This window comes from Mus musculus, chromosome 13, assembly GCF_000001635.26.
Source record: "Mus musculus strain C57BL/6J chromosome 13, GRCm38.p6 C57BL/6J".
Taxonomy (NCBI): Eukaryota; Metazoa; Chordata; class Mammalia; order Rodentia; family Muridae; genus Mus; species Mus musculus.
In genome coordinates this window covers 97,636,912-97,658,279 of record NC_000079.6, presented here as the reverse complement: position 1 = coordinate 97,658,279, position 21,368 = coordinate 97,636,912, and positions in this window count along the sequence as shown.

Below are 21,368 nucleotides of genomic sequence, written 5' to 3'. Positions count from 1 at the left end.
GCAAGAGAGAGAGAGAGACAGAGAGAGGGGGAGGGGGAGGGGGAGGGAGAGGGAGAGAGAGAGAGAGAGTCAGACAGACAGAACTGAGAGGGGAGAGAGGGGGAATAGGGGAGAGAGTGAAGTAGAGGAAAAGATAGATAAACACAAAGAGAGAAACAGACAGAAGAGAAAGAAGGGGAGAAAGATCTTAAAGACTTGAGGGCAAATACAGGGTCATAAGTAACACTGAAATTTCCCCCAAACCAAAGATCAGCACACATTTCACAAGGGGGATTCTATAAAAAAAATTGGGGGCAGACACAAGATACAAAAGCTCTACCCCAGGGAGGTTTCGTTTGTAATTTTGGCAGTCATGCCCTGGTGTGGTTTGCAATTGCTTTCTTTACATGTTGCTATATTCCCTAGGTCCCATCAGAGCCTCAGAAAATCTGATGAGTCCACACAAATGTAGATCTGCCTTTGACAAGTGAAGTCAGGGATGGAGCCTGTCTGTCCTCTCCGTGGAGATCCTGAGGTAGAAGCCTGAAAAAACATGTTATTGTCAACAACTATTGCCAGCACGGAGGGTGGTGGCCTTCTATAATGGTAAATACAGGTGGCCCTTAAGGAAAAAAAATTTTATTTTTGATGGAACCTTCTGATGATGAAGATACACTGCTCAATGACCTTCCCACTAAGAAGTAAGACCCATCTCTCTCCTTCCTGTGGCTCTGGGATGATGCTGAGCCTTCTTTGACCAGTGCAATATAGTGGGACTAATGTTACACAACTTGCAGGGTCAGGCTACACGGGGCCAGACAACCTTCATCTTTCTCACTGGAATGGTTAAGGGATTCCAATTTACTTGGGGAGACGGTACAGAGGTCTCTAATGGACCCTTGGTGCCAACCCAGCCCAGGAGCCAGTTATTCAAGTGAAGCCCCTGGGTGAGTCTTATATCCAACTGGTCTATGTCCACCTACATGAAGTACCAGACACTGCTGAGCAAGTGCAAGTCATGTCCACCGCATCCTACCCACACTTCTGTCCCGTGGAACCTGTGGAGTCCCTGCCTTTGCAGTGGACTTCAGGCATAATTTGAGAGACAACAGTAGATAACTGAAATGTAGGCCACAGTTGTGATTCAGTCACCTTCCTTCTGCTTTTCTGATGTTCACATTTTCTGCTGTATTCTTTTATTCAAACCTAGAACACTATCTTGGTTTAAATATGTTATCATGTGTAACCATCTGTGATGAAAGTGTACAGTTTGGTTGCATCTATTTCCAGTGAAATGAACACTTGCTGAAGGTACATTGATCAAATTTTAAGTCAGCCTGCATCGTAGTTTGGATTTCTATTGCTGTGAGAAGACAGAAATTTCTGTCCACAGAAATTCTTATAATGGAAAACATTTAACTGGAGCTGGCATATGGTTTCAGAGGTTTAGTTGATTATCATCAGGGCTGGAAACAAGGAGGTGCGTAGGCAGATGTGGTGCTGGAGGATTGAGAGCTCTACATCTTGATCTGAGGACAGCAAAAGGAGACTGTGTACCACACTGGGCAAAGCTCTAGCATGGGAGACCTCAAAGCCTGCCCCATAACCCCACAGTGACATGCTTCCTCCATCAAGATCACACCTATTCCAACAAGGTCACACCTTCTAATAGAGCCATTTCTTATGGGCCAACACATAAGTTCGTGAGGGTCATTCAGATTCAAACCACCACAGCCCATGAAGGATGGAGTCAGGGTACTGGTCTGACCAAAGCTCAGAAAGTTTGACATGTCTCTCACTCTTCTGAGGAGGTCCTTAGGCAGAATCATGCTGAAATGGCCCATATATGTTGACCAATGATCATTAAGACAGGATGAAGTACCTGACGAAAACCTCAAACTCATTGACAGTTCGTAGGCTACAGCAGAGCAAAGATGAAGACTAGCTAATGAGATTTTGTTCTCACTAGACAGGCTGAAAGGGGCAGACAGACACATATGCATGGGGTAGGAAAATGCTTGAGAGTTGACGGTAGGTGGAGATATGTAAAGGGACTAGAGAAAGCAGTAAGTAGAGTTCTAAGAGGGCAAGAGTCCTGTGAAAGAGCAACAGGGTAGACAAAAGTTGGGAGTAAGCAGGGGCTAGCAAACAAGAGGAAGGGCAGCCAAGTCTATTCCTGGCGTCAATATCAATGAATGGATGCCAGTTGCAAAAGGAAGTTAGAAGACCCATGGGGCAGCATAGTGAAGCTTACCAAGTCTTCGTTCAATGACATCACACTCCAATATAAATCTGTTGTAATGAGAAAATACATATCCAGGTGGACAGTGAGTGCATTATGGTTTGGTTTGGTTTGGTTTGGTTTTTAACAGTTTGTAGATGTCAACTTAGGGCTGAAGCACACAGTGTTCTTGTTTCCTACCAAGTCTTCTACATAATATAGTCATATTATGTGAACACTAGTATAGATTTACTTCAGATGCTATCAGGAATCCTGAGCTCATATATATATATATATAAAATTAGGTATTTTCCTCATTTACATTTCCAATGCTATCCCAAAAGTCCCCCATACCCTCCCCCCCCACTCCCCTACCCACCCACTCCCACTTTTTGGCCCTGGCGTTCCCCTGTACTGGGACATATAAAGTTTGCAAGTCCAATGGGCCTCTCTTTCCAGTGATGGCCGACTAGGCCATCTTTTGATACATATGCAGCTAGAGTCAAGAGCTCCGGGGTACTGGTTAGTTCATAATGTTGTTCCACCTATAGGGTTGCAGATCCCTTTAGCTCCTTGGGTACTTTCTCTAGCTCCTCCATTAGGGGCCCTGTGATCCATCCAATAGCTGACTGTGAGCATCCACTTATGTGTTTGCTAGGTCCCAGCATAGTCTCACAAGAGACAGCTATAGCTGGGTCCTTTCAGCAAAATCTTGCTAGTGTATGCAATGGTGTCAGCGTTTGGAAGCTGATTATGGGATGGATCCAACATAATCCAGTACATAAACAAACTCAAAGACAAAAACCACATGATCATCTCGTTAGATGCGGAGAAAGCATTTGACAAAATCCAACACCCATTCATGATAAAAGTCTTGGAAAGATCAGGAATTCAAGGCCCATACCTAATCATGATAAAAGCAGTCTACAGCAAACCAGTAGCCAACATCAAAGTAAATGGTGAGAAGCTGGAATCGATCCCACTAAAATCTGGGACTAGACAAGGCTGTCCACTCTCTCCCTACCTATTCAACATTGTACTTGAAGTCCTAGCCAGAGCAATTAGACAACAAAAGGAGATCAAGGGGATACAAATTGGAAAGGAAGAAGTCAAAATATCACTTTTTGCAGATGATATGATAGTATATATAAGTGACCCTAAAAATTCCACCAGAGAACTCCTAAACCTGATAAACAGCTTTAATGAAGTAGCTGGATATAAAATTAACTCAAACAAGTCAATGGCCTTTCTGTACACAAAGGATAAACATGCTGAGAAAGAAATTAGGGAAACAACACCCTTCTCAATAGTCACAAATAATATAAAATACCTTGGCATGATTCTAACTAAGGAAGTGAAAGATCTGTATGATAAGAACTTCAAGTCTCTGAAGAAAGAAATTAAAGAAGATCTCAGAAGATGGAAAAATCTCCCATGCTCATGGATTGGCAGGATCAATATAGTAAAAATGGCTATCTTGCCAAAAGCAATCTACAGATTCAATGCAATCCCCATCAAAATTCCAACTCAATTCTTCAACGAATTAGAAAGGGCAATTGGCAGATTCATCTGGAATAACAAAAAACCTAGGATAGCAAAAACTCTTCTCAAGCATAAAAGAACCTCTGGTGGAATTACCATGCCTGACCTAAAGCTGTACTACAGAGCAATTGTAATAAAAACTGCATGGTACTGGTATAGCGACAGACAAGTAGACCAATGGAACAGAATTGAAGACCCAGAGATGAACCCACACACCTATGGTCACTTGATCTTTGACAAGGGAGCTAAAACCATCCAGTGGAAAAAAGACAGCACTTTCAACAAATGGTGCTGGCACAACTGGCGGTTATCATGTAGAAGAATGTGAATTGATCCATTCCTATCTTCTTGTACTAAGGTCAAATCTAAGTGGATTAAGGAACTCCATATAAAACCAGAGACACTGAAACTTATAGAAGAGAAAGTAGGGAAAAGCCTCAAAGATATGGGTACGGGGAAATTTTCCTGAATAGAACAGCAATGGCTTGTGCTGTAAGATCGCGAATCGATAAATGGGACCTCATAAAATTGCAAAGCTTCTGCAAGGAAAAAGACACCGTCAATAAGACCACCAACAGATTGGGAAAAGATCTTTACCTATCCTAAATCAGATAGGGGACTGATATCCAATATATATAAAGAACTCAAGAAGGTGGACTCCAGAAAATCAAATAGCCCCGTTAAAAAATGGGGCTCAGAGCTGAACAAAGAATTCTCACCTGAGGAATACCGAATGGCAGAGAAGCACCTGAAAAAATGTTCAACATCCTTAATCATCAGGGAAATGCAAATCAAAACAACCCTGAGATTCCACCTCACACCAGTCAGAATGGCTAAGCTCAAAAATTCAGGTGACAGCAGATGTTGGCGAGGATGTGCAGAAAAAGGAACACTCCTCCATTGTTGGTGGGATTGCAAGCTTGCACAACCACTCTGGAAATCAGTCTGGCGGTTCCTCAGAAAATTGGACATAGTACTACCGGAGGATCTCGCAATACCTCTTCTGGGCATATATCCAGAAGATGTTCCAACCGGTAAGAAGGACACATGCTCCACTATGTTCATAGCAGCCTTATTTATAATAGCCAGAAGCTGGAAAGAACCCAGATGCCCCTCAACAGAGGAATGGATACAGAAAATGTGGTACATTTACACAATGGAGTACTACTCAGCTATTAAAAAGAATGAATTTATGAAATTCCTAGGCAAATGAATGGACCTGGAGGACATCATCCTGAGTGAGGTAACCCAATCACAAAGGAACTCACACAATATGTACTCATTGATAAGTGGATATTAGCCCAGAAACTTAGGATACCCAAGAGGATACAATTTGCTAAACGCATGAAACTCAAGAAGAACGAAGACCAAAGTGTGGACACTTTGCCCCTTCTTAGAATTGGGAACAAAACACTCATGGAAGGAGTTACAGAGACAAAGTTTGGAGCTGTGACGAAAGGATGGACCATCTAGAGCCCATCTTTCTGATGGCACCATTGTCCCTACTGACTTCACACACAACTGTAAGTTCCCAGGAAGCAGCAGCTATGACTATGTCACCCTTGAAGAACATCTAGGAGGTCCCTTCACCTTCTCTTGTCTGGTTTCTGTAAACCCAACACAAGACCATCACAGGATGGCCAAGGAAGAGTCACAGGAAACCTGGACCGTGTCTCTAAGCCATCTTTCGGTGACAGCCAATAGCTATCAGAACGGAGATGGGCTGCTTGAGCCCACAGAGAGGTTGAGAGGAAGTCTTGTGGAGTCAGCAGTCAACATGAAGAGAATTATGGAGAGATGAGGATCTGAGCTCATACTGACACCTCAGAACTTAGACCAGCTCATCTCCAAAGAGTTCCCATAAACAACATCCCAACACATCCATAAAATAGCCTTGGCCTTCCACCAGAAGGTTTAGATAAGTGTTACTGGAGCTGAGGCTGGAACAGAGAAATGCACTTCTCGCATTTCTGAGGCCCACGTTGCCGTCATGGTGGGTAGAGTGTAGGCATTCTTCATAACTTGCCAAAGAAGAATCCACCTACGTGCTGCCTCCGTACCGTATTGTACCGTATTATCTAATGGAACCCACGCTGACTTCACTGAGCCAACTTCCTGCTCCCTCTGGCCCTGGGCAGAAAGCAAACAATGTGGCCCTTTTCCAGACACTGTTGTTTGGCAGCCACACACCCCTCATAAAGCTAACCAGCCCTCAGTCTGAAGACAACATGGGGGTGTCCATTAATGCTCCGGTTAATAGCTAAGAAGGCTTTGTCCAGATGGAGAGTTGACTGGCCAGGCATCTTCATCTGAGAGAAGAAGTAGGATTCTGAGAGCAGACTCAACATTGTCAGGGTGGTGCATCCATGGAAGCCTAGCAAGCAGAAAGTAATCCCCGTGTCCCCATGTGTCATGCTTCCACGAAAAACACGATTTAATAATAACAGATAGGTGCTGAGGGAAGTGAGGCAGGGAGGGGTTTTACGTGTGCAATAGAGGGGATTAGTGGTGATTAGTGTGGACAAAGAAAAGGCCAGCTAATGCTTTGGGCAAACAAGGAGAGTTGACAGGTGCAGGGTGTGCTGTGTATACACGGCGGCAGCCGGAGTTATGTGGCTTCCACCAGCAGCAGGTTTAGAAACGTCAGATTTCCTTACACAGCTAATTAGCACAGGCCTTCCAGTCCTCTGGCAACAGCATACCCTTTATTAATGTCCTACGAGGAAATGGAAAATCTCTCCCTCTCCTTTTAGATTGGGCTTTCATTGACATTTCTTTGCCCTAAATCCGGCCCTGGCAAGGTGATGTGTACCTCAGCAATTGAGACCTGAGACTAAAGACTTAATCTTCCTGAAAGGTGGAAACAGAGTTCTGCTGGGGGTTGTAATACTAGGGTCAAAGGCTGGGCAGATGGGGGCCCATGAACATTGCTCTCAACCAAACGTTCCCTGCCTGAGACTCCTCTGCACTTTCTCCTCTCCATGATGAATTTTCTGGCATGCCCTTTCTCAGGAAGCAGAAACCTGTTTTAGGTGGGAGGCATTTTGAGAGCTCTCCCTGTAGACGTGTCAGCCCTCAGAACTTCAGGTGGAAGGATCCCATTCCTCACCACGCTCTACCTCCTGTTAGGACCTAGTTTCTTCCAGGAGTCCCTGCTCTGTTCTCTTCTGCTCTCCACTAGAGGCATGCATCGCCACACCTAGTTTTCTTTCCCTTTCTAATTGCAGTACTGGGTATTCTGGTGTGGATATAGAATGCTCCACATGCTCTCATGTGTCTGAATCATTTGGTTCTCAGCTGGTGGCGGTCGTCTAGGAGTCTGTGGAAGTTTTAGGAGATGCCTCATTAGAAGAATGGGTCACTGGAGGGTGGTCTCAGGTGGTATACGTACCCTTTGACTCAGTTTCCAGCCTGAGCTTTTCCTGTTTCTCGATCTTCTGAGATATAACAAGCCACACCACAAGCTCTTGCTGTGGAGGCTTGAGCCCCCACTGCCAAGCCTTCCTTGTCATGGTAAACTGTGTCCCCTTAAACCACGAGCCAAAGCTGTGAGCTATTCTGCCAGTATGACAAACAGGTAACTAGTACACTGGGCATTGAACCTGTGGATCCCAGGCAAGCACTGTACCACTACATTCTATCTCCAGTTCTTTTTTGTTCTTTGCTTTGAGAAGGGTCTGTGTTGTCCAGACTAACCTAGAACTCCCAAGACGCCTGTATCGCTCTCACAAGTGCTGAGATTAGAGACTGTGCACCACTGTGCCTGACTCTAACGAGATCATTTAAACATTTGATACTTTTTCCTTTTGGAGTGGTAGGGATTGAACCCAGGGCCTCAGGTGTACTAGGCAAGTATTCTACCACTGAGCTACACCTCAGACCCCATATCTAAAGCGGGGGTCTCTCTTCCAGGAAGAAAGCCACCTCCTTACAGCAGAACACTTCCTCACATGGTGTCCTCTCTGGTTCTTTTTCCTGCTCTCCCCAAGGAGAGCAAGGGCTGCTTTTCTTAGCCCGTGACATTTAAGGCACAGAATACCTGATGTGTCCTCCCAGCTCTGTGCACAAAGCAAGGCAGCACTCTCTGTAGGTGGCTTTCTACCCTCAGGGTTGCTGCCTTCTAGTCTTTTTCCATCACCTGCCCAGTCCGGCCTCCTTCTGGAGCACCCTCAAGTCTGCCCAGTGTGCATGGTTCCACTGGGCCAGCTCTGACTCATTTCAAATGGCCATTTAGCCCCTCTGTATTTATAGTGTATTATAGTGCTGTATTTATACAGCAAAAGGAGACTCTTTAGGAGCTGAGGTGGCAGTCCACAGCAGATGTTGAAAGGCCCTTGGGGATAGATGCTCAGGGCATAAGAGAATCACAGGCTGACACTCCACATGCAGAAAGGATGGAGTGAGTGGAATAAAGATGGCAGAGTACATAGAAGGGGGAGGGGGCAGAGAATTCATCTTAGAGCATTAAATCCCCAGGACCCCAGCTTCAGCGAGGAAATGAGTCACTTGGATTTCACTAGCAGATATGGTGCACACGATGAGAAATTCTGATAAGGTTCCTGAATCGGAAGTCATTTCATTCTCATTCTGGCCTCACTTCATCCCACCCCCAATGCCCCCTTCTCCCCAGGGAAACCTCAGCCCCGATAGCCTTTCACCAACTCACAGGCTCCAAAGCTCAGTAAAAGACCTGGATGAAGCAGGGTCCCTTTTGTCAGGGTTAAAACTCAACAGGAGAATTTCATGGTCAGGAGGCAACTAGGAGTAATTAAAGTCCAACACCCAATCCTCTCCTGGCACCCACACCTTGACTCATGGTCTTGTAGTCCAACTTTGTGCTTAGAGTTTTCAAAAGCTCACAGTGGAATTCCATGGATCCATTTGTGTTGAAAGAACCCTCAGCTCAGTCCCAGGGCAACACAACAACGCACTCCTCCATGAAGCTCCAACAGTCTTCTACAACACCATACTCCAGACGTGGAGGCTACCCCCGCAGGGATGAGTGATGCAAGAACCTTGGAGAAACACCCAATAAAAACAATTCACATCTACAACTGCCCAGTGTCCCGCCTATATGATCTCCATCCCTACTTCTTTCTCAGTTTTACAGATGAAGAAATAGTTTCTGGTCTAGGGAGAGACCTCTTTTGGCAAAGAGCTTGCCACAGGAGCAGGAGAAAGGAAATTCAGTCACTAACACAAAAGATTTGGGCATGGTTGCACAATCCAGCCATCCCAGGGTGCGGATGGCAGAGCTTATTAGCCAGCTGTGTCAGCGAGCTCCAGATTGAAAAAGAAAATTTGTCTTGAAAAATAAGGGAAAGATGGTTGGTGAGACGACTCATCTAGAAAAGACCCTTGCTGCTAAACCTGACAACCTGAGTTTGAGCCCCAGGACCCACATGGTGGAAGGAGAGGAGAAACTGATCCACAAATTGTCTTCTGACTTTCTAATAGCACTCACATTCCCAGGCACACATGTATATACAACAAACACACAACTAAAGTAAATAAACAACTAGGTTCATGTAGTAAAGTAAAAATGGAAAGTGGCTGAAGAAGACACTCAATGTTGATGTACACATGTATGCTTACATATGTGCACACAACACAACACACACACACACGAATAGTTTTTAACAGGAATTTATAGTTTGTCTTAAGTCTCCATAGCACGACTGTCAAAAGCGAGGCTCTCCTGAAGTGATCTAGGGACAGGTTTACTGTAAAAATGCTTCATCCTGAGGTCTCCCTTGGAAAACTGACAAAAAGAATGGGGAAGGGAGACTGGGAAGGAGGTTGGTCAGGTAAAAAGACAGGACTAAGAAGAGGTCCAAAGGTTAGCTCTGAAAACCAACAGCTCAAGAGGGTATCCTCAGATCCATTCTTCTACACACACACACACACACACACACACACACAGAGAGAGAGAGAGAGAGAGAGAGAGAGAGAGAGAGAGAGAGAGAGAGAGAGAACCATCCCCTAACCCTCAACCTCTAACCACACCCCCACCACAAACATAGACATAAAGATGTAGGTCCTTTACATCCAGGGACCTCCATGTTGAGTTGTGGCTGAAGCATCCCACCAGGCTGGGGGTTAGGCTGACCTTCACACTGTCAAGGTCCCTTGCACTATAGCATAGGGGTCAAAGGGAAAAGGGCTCTGCATCACACTCCACAGTGACAGAGAGCTCAACTTTAAGCTTTTGAACATTGTGGCAAAAAAAAAAAAAACAAAACAAAACTAAGACATCATTCTACAATTTAACATTTCCAAGTGCAGATTGTCTCAAAAGCACTATAATTAATATTTTCTAATTTTCCCATAATTATCTGATAATTATCCCGTTTATATTATGTGACACTTTCTTCTGTGAAGGAACATTTTGACCTACTTCTAGAATTAGATCAACTGCTTGTGAATTGTCTGTAGTAATAATTTAAAATCATGGTAGGCATAGTTTTCTGCTTTACCAAAGTTTAAATAAACTTATTTTATTGTCAAATTTTGATGTTTCACATCTCATCAGTATTTTTCTAATCATAGTATTGTCGTGTAAAACCCTAACAGAGCAAGTCATTTCTTAATAAAAATAACATTTTATTAAATGTGAAATAAAACACCATTTTTTTTCAAAGCTACAGTTTTTGGTGGCCCTATTGGAGCAAAGACCCTTGTTAAAACATGAACTGTTCTACTTCCACCTATGGGCTTGTAAGGAAATCAGTCAAAACCCAGAGGTGAGGGCATGGAGCGAGAGTATGCATGGGAGTTAACAATGGGTCATAGAGTCCCTCAGGCTAGAGCAAAGCTCAACTCAGCCAGCTTTGAAGAGCTTAACCGCAATTATCATCCTCACCAGCCAATGCACAAGAGGAAATGGAAACTCGGGAATTTAAAGGCAAGACCTTTTTTTAAGGTGTGGAAGGAATGTGGTTTGGAGCATGAGGCAAGGAACTGCGGCAGAACAGAAGACCTCAGGAGATGGAAGTGGGCTTTACCCTCAGAGATCAGGGAAGCAAACCCTTGTCATGGTCCCTGGGGCTGTGTACTGGTTCTGACCCTGACCAAAACCTCACAGAGTTGGGATCCAGGAACAGGTCAGCTTTAGTACAGGAAGGACCTCTGCCTTCATCCCCCTGAAGAGAATCTTCTAGAAGGAATAGCATCACCAAATGTTTTCTTTCTTTAATGAACTGATCTTCTGTGGGGATGTTTTCCCCATTTCAAGCCCCTCTGCACTGTGTGGTGCCCTTACAGCTGGCGGTCCCTTCAGTGTCCTCTCCTGTACCTACTGCCCAGTCAATGGCAGCCTCCTCCCCACACTTTTGATCTACAGGGAGACCATTGCCCCTGAATATCTATTTCCCCCACAACTCACGTATAGGAAATATCCTTAATGTGCAGCTATCAGAAGAGGTAGGACCGTTGGTAAGCAGTTAAACCATGAGAGGAAACAAGACAAACAACAACAACAGCAACAGAGAGAGAGAGAGAGAGAGAGAGAGAGAGAGAGAGAGAGAGAGAGAGAGAGAGACAGACAGACAGACAGACAGACAGAGACAGACAGAGAGAGAGACACAGAGAGAGACAGAGAGACAGAGAGACTGTGTGGTTGGACACTCAAGCTATCCACTGAAGGGCTATTGTGGCAGGAACCAATCACCTTCCCTGTTTTTGTCTGGATTATCCAATTCCCTGCAATAACTCAGACCAGTCAGTTCAGAGGGAGGAAGGGAAGTTGCCACTCAAACATAACAACCATAGTTCACCAAGTAGATTTGGACACCATCTCTGGATCCCCTCCCAACCCTGGGTGGGGGTCTATCTCATTGAGTACTTTGCTGCCTATGTGTGTGCTCATGTAGTTATGCATGGCATGGTTTACCATCCCACACGTGTGCATGTGGCATATATGTTTATGCTTTCTATAAAACTTGGCTGAGAGCTGAAATTTTGCTCTTCTTACTTTTTTATTCATCACAACAGAATGAATAATATGAAGCCCCACGGGTGGAATCAGGGTCCCATGGATGGGAACAGGGTCCTCATAAGTAGAGGAAGCAAGGAAGCAAGGAAGTGACATATTGTCCCCTCCTCCTCCCTACCACCCTCTTCTCTGTCTTTTCTACATTTGAGCACCAGAATAAGGCAGCTAACTGCCTTCAAGCCAGGAAGGAGTTCTCATCAGAACCCAGCCAGTCCATTTTAGCAACTCAGGCTGCAGAAAACACAGGTCAAAACGGCTTTGCATATGACAGCTTCTGTACTCAGTCTGTGTTTCCAACCCCTTCAGGCTGTCTGTCCTTCAATTCCCCTGAAACGCTGGCCTCTTATCACTCTGTTCCCTGTGCGTGCACAGCCGTGACGCAGAAGACCTGCTTATTATCCGTGTCTGTAGGAGCAAGAGCTAGCTGAGGGTTAAGGTCACTCTGCAGACCGATGACAGTAGTTCTTGGGAGAAGTTTCCCAGTCACATACTCAGAATTGTTGGAGGTGTAAACCATTCACATTCTTGCCCTCCCGTCCCCTCTAAAGGAAGTAGAGGAGAATGAGAGAAACATTGATTCAAATCTGGGGCATTCGTTCCAGAGGGTAGAGTGGACTTGCTTCTCTTTCCAGTTTAGAAATTAGCTAGTTGGCCTCTGACTGCTCCCTACCCACTCAGCTTCTCAAAAGCTTGTTTTCTCCTGAGAGGCGGCATGTTGGCTCAGGGTGGTTCTCCTCACACTACTGCACACACACGCCCCCCCCCCTTCTCTGCTTGCTGCCAAGCCCATGGCATGTTGCCCAGCTGCTGGGCAAGCCAGGTTGCCCAAGAATTCTTCAGATATGTCTTTAAATTCATTATCCGAAGGTGCAGAAATGGTCATTTGAAGTCACTATCCTATTTCTCAGAGAGATTATGTGTGAGAGCAGGGCGGGGTGGGAGGTGGGGGAGAACGTACCCATTTGACAGAGATGGTATTTCAGGGGTGTCCTCTTTCAAAGGGTTCTCTCTTTATCTCCACTATCAAATTATTCACAGATCTCTAAAAGCAGGGCAGCTATTGTGATGAAAACCCACATGCAGAGTGTAAATGTCCGAGACCTGTTTGTTATTTGAAAAAAAAAAAAAAAGCTGTTAGCCGATGAGATCGGGTGAGTCCCTGGCCTTCTTCAGGCGGTGAACTCAAAGGTTGTTCTTGAAGCTTTGCCCCTCCCTCTTCCTTATTCGGGTTACAGAGGCTGCCAAGCAGGAAACACGTGCCTGGGTGAGCTGAACATGGGAACTGAGGCCCTTCCAGCACCAGCTCCAGTGTGACACTTTAGTATCCGACTGGCTGGTGGTATCTTGGGCTAACAGACTTACTCCTTGCCCCCTTCCCAAGCATAAAAATGCATTGCATATTCAGTCTTCCCATCGTATAGTAGGACTTCTACTCCTGTGAACTGCATTTCATAAGACACTTAGATCTACACTGGGGAAGGTGAACATAATGCAAGGTCTTCATGGGCCCACCACCTATCCATCATCAATCAAGAAACCGCACCACAGGCTTGCCTGCAGGCCAGTGCCGTGGGGTCATTTTCCGGATTGAGGTTCCCTCTTGTAAAATGACTCTAGCTTGTGTCAAGTTGACATAGAATTAGCCAATGCAATGAATAATTGTGAATTCTGGTCGTCACACTCCTGTGAGTCATTCTGGAGTGGGGAAGTTTTGGAGTGCCACCATTGACAAGAAAAGATGGTGTCTAGATCAGACAAGGACTCAAAGTTGAGTAGACCAGCAAAAGTGTTGGTGAGTGAAGCACGGGTGTCAGAAACAATTGAGGATATTTAGCCTTAAACACAATCACAGCTTAGAGGAATTTATTCTAATTTATGCACCCTGACTCCAGAATCCACAATTATTCACTGTGCTGGCTAATTCAATGTCAACTTGACACAAGTTAAGAGTCATTTTGCAAGAGGGAACTTCAGTCCAGAAAATGACCCTACCACATTGGCCTGTTAGCAAGCCTGTGGTGCATTTTCTTGATTGATAATTGATATGGGAGGGCCCAGCTCACTGTGAGCAGTGCCATTCCTGGACTGGTGATCCCGGGCACTATAAGAAAGCAGGCTAAGCAAGCCACACAGAGCAAGCAAGTTAGCAGCACTCTTCCAAGCCCCCTGCTTCAGTTCCTGCCTCCGAGTTCCTTCTTCAACTTCCTTAGATGGTAAACTACTAACTGTAAGATTAAATAAACCCTTTCCTTCCCAAGTTGCCTTTGGTCATGGTAGTTGTCATAACAACAGAAACTTAAGGACCATAACCAGATACTCAGTCATATGCACAGAATCAAACCAAATGTTCACAAGACCACCAAGGTCCCTTCCAAAGGTCCCGGGCATGATGAATGACACGAGATTCAGTTTTCATTCTTATAAAATATGTCTGCCTTCCTCTGACCCATATTGCTTCTGTTCTTATAGGATCCACTCTCCTCTGATGGGTCATCTTCTAGTGTGGACTCTCCAAGTCCTGTCGATGAGTCAGGATCCAAGCCTCACAAGAGTAATATCAATCAACAACAGCGGGACTCTGAGTAGATGTGTGTACGAGTAGAACACTATTGAATTGATCCACGAAATGTGAGGATAAGGAGCAGGGAGCCTCCATGTGGCCATGTATATGGGTACATCTAATCTATATCCAAACTACAACCACATCTGGTGTATAATTAAGGCTAGTATTTACCTACAGCTTTATATTTTAAAACTCATTTAGGTGATTCATATGCTTAGGGCTGAAAGGTCCATCTAGAATTGTGGGTAGCAGGGATCATAACACTTCCTCCTGTTCCTGAACCCAGACCTGGTGCTCAATGGGTCTTCATCCCATGTGTAATACAGAAGTAATTATATCACACATGTAGCCCTAGGAAGCCTCTCCTAGGACCCAGGGTTCTATCTTTGCATTGCCCAATTGACACATCAGGACTTGATGACATTCAGGGTTCTGGGAAGGAGACAAACCTGGAGATCCCTCTCCAGCTTCCTAGACATGGTACTTTGAGTGTTCAGTGTTCACACTTGCTATGGGATAGGCTCGGTCCAGTAGAGCAAGCAGCCGTTGTTTCCAGGTGGGATTCCTAGAATGGAAGTGCCCTAGGAATTAGAAGCATTGCACAGAGTTTGAACTCTGTCCTGGGGAGATTACCATAGGATTATTCTCCTATTGTTACATCTAGTAAGTGTAAAATACAAGTAGAGTTGAAGAGAGAATAATCTGGAACTCTATACAGAGGCTTCCTATCAGAGGAACAGCGATGAAGTTGATAAAGCAAGGCAGAATAGGAAAAAGGAGGAAGCTGAGAGCATCCAGAGGCCAGAGGGGGTGGGGGGCTTTTAAAGCCTCATCGATAGGGTTTCTTTTCCTCTGAGATGAGCAGATAAGGTACAGCATCAGGCCAAAAATGAGAAGATAAGTTACAAGTTGTGTAGTGACCCAGGTCAGAGTCAGTAATGGCATGGAACAAAGCAGTAACTGGGGAGAGTAGAATCCTGGTCTCAAGTCTAATAATAATAAATATCAAATGCTTAGGCAGTAGAGCTTACTGTGAGTAGTACACACATGAACTAACGCCAGCTCTCATAAGGGCTCCATGAGGCAGGGGTTAGTATTTCATCCCTACCAGGCTCATAAAGAGACTGAGACAAAGAGGTATCAAATAACCTGTCCCGAGCCACAGAAATCAGCGCTATGAAAACTCATGCGCAGGTCCAAACCATTAGCCACCTCACCATGGAATTTCTATGCCCCGCCCCCCAACAGTTTCAAATCAGAACAAGGTCTTCTGACCAAGTCTGACATCTTCTCTATGTCTCTTTCACCCAAAGCAAAGTCTGAGTTTTAGAAGAGAGAAAGTGAGCTGATGGGGTGCAATTTACATCAGGAGCATGGTCTTAGGAGATAGAACTGCTTCATAATTCCTGCTGGTTCTTTAGGCAGTGGAGAGTTATATCAACATGGTTCTCTCTCTCTCTCTCTCTCTCTCTCTCTCTCTCACACACACACACACACACACACACACATGCATAAGGTATACACAGGCACATTTACAAAAGTATATCCACAATGATGCATGTGTGTGCACACACACATGTACACATGTACACATACAGGGAGAGAGAGAGAGAGAGAGGCACACACATAGAACATACACACAGGCACATATATAAAAGTACATGTACAATGCATGCACAGGCACACACACCCTTCTATATCTTAAATTTTTCTCTATCATCCAAGTTTGGCCATGTGGACAAATCAAATTTAAAAAGAAAATGTGTGGTTAGTTTGTTGGCAAACATTGAATAAAGGGCACAATCTGTGGAATGGTGGAATTGTCGAGAGCTGCTCTTGAGAGGTGGGTACATATGCGTGCGTGTGCGTGTGCATGTGCGTGTGTGTGTGTGTGTGTGTGTGTGTGTGTGTGTGTAGGGCATGGGTATTGGCAGCAGGGGCTATGGCACTAGCAGGTCAAGGGCACATGAGGAAATGGATCTCTACATATCAAAGACAAGAAATTTGAGCGTGCTGATTGGGAAAACAGCATCATTCTGAAGCTTCACGGAGCTCAGAGCTCCTGTTGCTCACTCATGTATAACCAAAGAAGAGCTTAACCCTGTGCTGGTCATGTTGGAGAACCAGCCTTGGTCCCCAAGGACGTGGGTAAGTGTGGGAAGCAGTCATAAACCCTACAACTTCAAGTCTCTGAGCCCCGTCTATACTCAGATAATATTCCCAAGACCCCAGTTAGGACCTGCTTGCCTCAGGGGCACCTCCCAACTCAGGGAAGGCCCAGAGCCCACAGAAAGATGGAGGGATCTTACTGGGCAACTCATGTGGAAAGGTTCCCTTAGGTAGTCCCCAGGAGAGCCTGGCCAACTTTCTATACATCTGCTATTAGAGCATGAAGTGGTTCCAATAACCTGATTTAGGAAAAGGAAATGACCACACACACACACACACACACCACAATTACCATCAAGTGCATTGTCTGAGGATTAGGCAGAACTGGATCACAGTTCCAGCTGATTCTGTAGGCAACAGGAAGCTATGTCGACATGGCTTATCACACATGTACACACAGAGAGATGCACGTGCACACATGTAGGGCATACATGCAGGTACATATACAAAAATACAAGCACACACAAACACACACACACACACACAGAGAGAGAGAGAGAGAGAGAGAGAGAGAGAACTCACCTTTCTTCAGTACCTGTCAGTGAAGAAGAAACCAACATAGAAATCAAGGGTGTTAGTTAGTTCCATCAGATACTACCTGTCTTTAATGGTTTTAGTTAAAGTGCAAGTCACTGAAGGAGTTTTAGGAATGGGGACCCCCTAGTGAGGAGTGAAATCATGAGGGCACTCCCCTAAGTGTCTCTTAAATCCTCATATACTCTAAACAAAAGACACTAGGCAGAGCACGGTGGTGCACTGTAATGCCAGCACTTGAAAAGCCAAAGTAGGTGGATTATGAGTTTGAGGCCAGCCTGAATATATAGCAACACGCTTTCTCAATAAATAGGCAGACGTGGAAAGGAAAACAAAAAAGCAAACAAAAATCCCATGACTCTGTTCTCCCTGGGACATCCCATGGTGTGATGGTGTTGGGGTACAAACTGGAACAGAGTTGGGACAGAATGAGAAGCCGGAATGTTTCTATTGGATACAGTGGAGGGGGAGAAACAAGACAAGGTCAGAGTGATAAGGGGGGAAAGAGATGGAGCCTGTGGCAGCGGGGTGGGGGGGTGCGGGGGGAAGGGCCAAGGCTGCAGGAACTGATGTCTGTGTATGAGAGTGTTGAAAGCAAAGGGAGTGAGGGAAGGCCAGAAGACACATTCCAATTCCCCCTACTTTGTATCAAGGAGGAAGAGTTATTTTTGCCATCTCCTTGCATGGATAAGGCAGGATTCAGTGTAAGATTTTTCTCTGCAAAAAAGAAGAGGAAGATCCTGTGCACAATAAACAGTGATTGTGTCCAAGCCCCGTATCTTATCAGGCAGTATTCTGCACCTCGAGCTTATGAATTACTGAAGGTCTATTGCTTACCTCAAGGCCAGCTTGTCCACCCACTTGTCTCTCCTCCACATTCTGCTTCCTGTGGAAAACTAGGTACTGTATACCCATCCCTGCCCTCTGCTCGATCTGTGGGAGCAGGTGAATTTAGATTTCTTTCTTTCTTCCTTCCTTCCTTCCTTCCTTCCTTTCTCTCTCTCTCTCTCTCTCTCTCTCTCTCTCTCTCTCTCTCTCTCTCTCTCTCCCTCTCTCTGTAAAATCATTTATTTTTATTTGTATGTGTATGAGTGTTTTGCCTGCATGTGTGCGAGTGCAGTACATGGGTATGCGAAGCCTGTGAAGGCCAGAAGAAGGCACTGAGTGGACCCCCTAGACAGGAGTTATGTACGGTTTTGAGCCACCATGAGACTTCTGGTACCAAGGGACCAACTCCTCTACAGGAACAGCAAGAGTGCTTAACCCTTGAGCCATCTCTCAGCCCCTACTTAGGCTTTCTTTAGGAGTATGGGGTGGGATCTAAAGTCTAAAACCCCACCTCCTAGATTCTCATTAACCTCACCATGGCCAGTGAAAGACTGCCTCCTAGGAGGCAGAAGGCCCCGCCCACTAAGCACCTTGCTCTAATGCTACAGCAGGATGCTTGCGTTGGAGTGTTTATCTCTTGAGTTCTTCCTGTAACCAAGGAGAACCTTGAACTCCTAATCATCCTATCTTCGCCTTCCAGGTTCTGAAATTGCAGGCAGGCACTACCAGGCCAGACCAGACTCAGCTGTGACTTTCTTTGGCAGTTCTCTTCTTAGACCTGCTCTAGCCACATCTAGTTATGGATGGCATAGTGACTTTGCTCATCAGTTAAGTCCTCTGCTTTGCCATCAGCACCACCAGACATCTCACTTCCTTGTCCAATGTCAGACACATGGGAACTGCTGTCAGTCAAGCTCACAGAAGGCTCTTTCTTTTATCCTTACTAAGAGACAAACAAACACAGAGAGCTTGGACACCTGAGACGTGATCCCCAGGACATGACTCTTTTTCTAGTTGATTCCCTGCCTTTTAGGGAAAGCTATGTGTAGACACAGCACCTGCTTCTCCAACTGTTGCTAATTATCTTCAAAGACTCACAACAAATGATTCCAGGCAACTCCAGGATGGGATTTTGTAAAAAGGTGAGACTGTTTTGAAACACGACCATCAGGTCCGGAAACAAGAGTTAACCACTTAACATGCCAATTATCTGTCCGGCATTCAAAGTCGCCAAAACAGCTCTCCTCACACTGGAAAAATCCTCCAGCAGGCAACTCGAACCAAACTCAGAGTGAATTGATTTCATTTCCATCAACACAAATCAATACATAAACACATGCAATTATAAATGAGCTCATCAGAGCAGGTTAGATTTGATCCTTATCTTGGGTCTCTCATTTACTGTTGGCCTTCCTGGAAGGAAGCCCAGGTAGCCTTTTTCTCGTTAGGCTTCACATGGGCTGGACTCCCTCCTACCTCCTATGTAGGCTAGGTGCTGGCTCCTCTGTGGGATTCTGACCCACTTTCAAGAGCTCATAGTACAGGGGAGAAAATGAAGGTCTGGAGTACGAGCAGCATGAAAATGCAGTCATGATGTGGTGAAGTGAATATACTAAGCTGGGCAACAGAGTGACTTATTCTGCTGAGCTTGCTGGGTCGGGTGGGGAGAGCCCCACAAGCTCCCTGCCTGCCCTAGAGGTCTGAGTTTGATTGACTGGTGGGGCTCTCCTGGGACTTAAGCCAGAAGGAACAGCATGAATATACACATAGACTTACAGAGCCCAGGAACCAGTTCACAGAAGGCCAAGAAATTCAGTGTTGCTATAGCAACCTTGAGCAGGTGACACGCAGTCAAGGAAGGCAGAAATGGGAAGGTATTAGCAATCAGCCTACAAAGGGCCTGTGCATGCCACAAGGAGAAGGTTTCGCATCACTCTGGAGATAATGATAAGATAAAGACATTTGGTTTTCTTCATCTCATGAGAGAAATACACGTGTATAGAAATTAAAAGAAAATCATGTGTGTGCATGTGTAGGTGTTAGCATATGCATGCTGGCACATGTGCATGCACTTGCTTGTGGAAGCCAGAGGTTAACATGAGGTACTTCCTCAATCACTCTCTACCACCTAACTGTGGGTTTGGGGGTTTTGCTTTTGGTTTGTTTTGGTTTGGTTTTTGGTTTTGTGTGTATGTGCATGTGTGTGATTTTGATTTTGATTTTGATCTTGAGACAGGGTCTTATGGTGTAGTTCTGGTTGTCCAGAAACTCACTTTGTAGATCAGGCTGGCCTTGAACTCACAGAGATCTGCCTGCCTCTGCCTTCTACGTGCTGGGATTAAAGATGGATCCCTCCATGCCCAGCACTCCACCTAATTTTTATAACAGGGTCTCTCTCTCACTGTCTTGGTTAGTGTTTCTGGTGCTGTGAGGATGCACCATGACCATGGCAACCCTTGTGAATGAAAACATTTAATTGGGGATGGCTTCCAGTTAAGAGTTTTAGTCCATTATTGTCATGGCAGGAAACATAGCAGTGTGCAGACAGACGTGGTGCTGGAGCGGCAGCTGAGAGTTCTACATTCAGATGGGTGGAAAGCAGAAAGAGAGAATGACACTGGGCCTGGCTTGGGCTTCTGAAAACTCAAAGATCACCCCCAGTGACATACTTCCTCCAACGAGGCCACACCTCCTCTAACGAGGCCACACCTCTTCCAACAAGGCCACACCTTCTCCAACAAGGCCATGCCTCCAATAATGCCCCTCCCTGTGAGTCTATGGCAACCATTTTCATCCTAACCACCACACTCAGTAAACCTCAAGCTCTCCACTTTGTACGGACGGATGAGCCAGTGAGTCTTCATTTCCTGAGAGCTGTGATTGCAGGTGAGGGACTCTGTGCTCAGGACCTTTTAAATGTGGGGGCTAGGGATCAAACTCAGGTCCTTGGGCTTGCACAGCAAGTTCTTTCTTGACTAAGCTGTCTCCCCAGCCCCCAAATAAAATAACTCCTTATAGATAACAATAGGGTTCCTTGAGATTTACTCATATGTGTGCATGACAGACCCTGATTTCGTTCAGTTTCCCTCTTGTCCTTTGTCTCCTTCCTGGTGGTCCTCCTGCCTGCCCAACAATCTCTTTTCTACTTGCATTCCCTTTTAAAATCTAGATTCTGCACACAGAGGATGGCATGCGACTTTTGTCCTTTTGGGTGGAGCTTATTTCTCTGAGCATGATGATCTCTATGTCCCCCCATTTTTCCACAGTGAAGTTTGTTCTATGTGGCCGGGTAAGCATGCATTGTGTGTATACCCCACCGACTTTATCCTTTGGTGGGCTTCTAGGCAGTCTATATAGCCACTACTGTGAATACAGCTGCAGCAAATGTGGAGGTACAAATGCCTCTCTGAAATTCAGACATAGATTCTTTCTAGCATGCTCGTGGTTAGGACAGTAGGATCACACGAGGGTCCTATTTTTAGTGTTCTGGGGATCTATCATTCTGTTTCTAAGGGGGGAGGGTTCCCCATGATCCTGTG